Genomic DNA, 1,928 nt, shown 5'->3' with positions numbered 1-1,928 from the left:
TATGCTAATTCAGCTGTGTTTAGTTCTGGTGTTGATACTGTAAGGAGTGCTTCGGGATCATCTACAAACTACAGCACCGAAAAGATATTAGAAGAGAAGATGATGTTAGAGAGGTTTTTCAATTTAAAATTTAATTGTCGGATAGCAATACAGCTGGTTTGACAAATAAGTTTATGTAATAAAAACAAGTAATTTTCTCTGCTCAACAAATGAATCAGTAAATGATACATTGTTTTTCTTATTTCTATTCTTTATTTTAATGTATTTACTATTTATTTGAGGATTTTTTATGTTCAACAATAGATAACTTGTCAAATACAAGATGAATAAAGTGAGAGTATTCTGTTTTAGAAAGTAATGGGCTCCTACTTGATTTCTACAGCCCTGTGTGATGTTGAATGAATCTGGATTAACAGGACAATTCCTTTTTAGAGAACCTGAAAAAGAGATAAAATATGGCTTTAATTAAAGCCTTATTGCCATCACTTCTCTGCTTTGCCCACCAGAGAATTCCCCCCCCCCCCCCCCATGAGCGAGAGACATCATGGCTTTCAAACAAGCAAAGTGGCAGTTGGTTAAAGCCACACCCCCATCCTCCACCTTGCCCCCCCCCCCCCCCCCTCATCCTCAATAGCTACAGACTCAGAAATGGCACATACTAAGGAAAGCTCATTGTGGGACTGGCTCTAGTGGCTGGAATTCTGCACCAAGGCTAAATTTTGGGAAAGAGACTTCAGATGCAGTTTAGGGACCACTAAGGTCTATATAAAAGAGACTTCAGATACAGTTAGGGGACCACTAGGTCTAATAAAGAGACTTCAGATACAGTATAGGGGACCACTAAGGTCTATATAAAGAGACTTCAGATACAGATTAGGGACCACTAAGGTCTATATAAAGAGACTCAGATACGTATTAGGGGACCACTAAGGTCTATATAAAAAGACTTCAGATACAGTATTAGGGGACCACTAAGGTCTATATAAAAGAGACTTCAGATACAGTATTAGGGATACTAAGGTCATATAAAGAGACTTCAGATACAGTATTGGGACCACTAAGGTCTATATAAAAGAGACTTCAGATACGTATTAGGGACACAAGGTTCTATATGAAAAGAGATTCAGATACAGTATTAGGGGACCACTAAGGTCTATATAAAAGAGACTTCAGATGCATGCAATGTTAATCTGTTACTTTTATGAAAGCTGTTGTAAGTGTATGCATGTGTGTATGCGTGTGTGTGTGTGTGTGGGGTGAGTGTTGTGTGTGTGTACCGCTGACATCTGGGTGGCTGTGTTGCCTCGGGCCCCAGCATCACCATAGCCAGGGCTGAAGAGATGCTGAAAGGGGAGTAGAAGATGTTTGCCGTCTTGTCGTCATCCTCCGAACTTTGGAGCAAAGCCAAGAAGAAGGTGTGTTGGCCTTGGAGAGAGGGGTTGGAGAGGCCATCGTGTCTGACACACAGGAGAGAGGACAGAGCATTCATTATTACAGACGTACAACAATGTGACTGGTATCTCACGCTCTCATTGGGCCAAACTCCACTGAAATATTTGGTAATTTCAGTAGCGTACCGTGGGCTTTCAGTCAGGGCCTTCTGTAACGACCTCCAACGGATGCCTGATGTTTGCTAGCTGCCCTGGTGAAGCTATTAACGCTGTTAAAACCTGTGCTGTTCCATGTTCCCTGACTGGTATTAAAAAGCAAACACGGCCAACAAAATAGCTTGTTCCGCTCGGTGCTAGCTGTTAGCCAGTCATGGCGGTCGTGGTTAACCTCAGTGAAGTGCAGCACAAAACCTTTGCCAGCCTTGGTCAGCCCATCCAGCTCAGGTGTAGGTCTTCCTCTTAAAATAATTTCTTTCTTTTTCCCAAACGAGCGCCTTGAAAATGGCACATGAAGGAGCTCGGAAACAGGATCGTTAG

Source organism: Etheostoma spectabile, chromosome 22 (genome assembly GCF_008692095.1).
Source record: "Etheostoma spectabile isolate EspeVRDwgs_2016 chromosome 22, UIUC_Espe_1.0, whole genome shotgun sequence".
Classification (NCBI taxonomy): domain Eukaryota; kingdom Metazoa; phylum Chordata; class Actinopteri; order Perciformes; family Percidae; genus Etheostoma; species Etheostoma spectabile.
The sequence above is the reverse complement of the archived record's forward strand: the minus strand, read 5'-3'. Positions refer to the sequence as shown.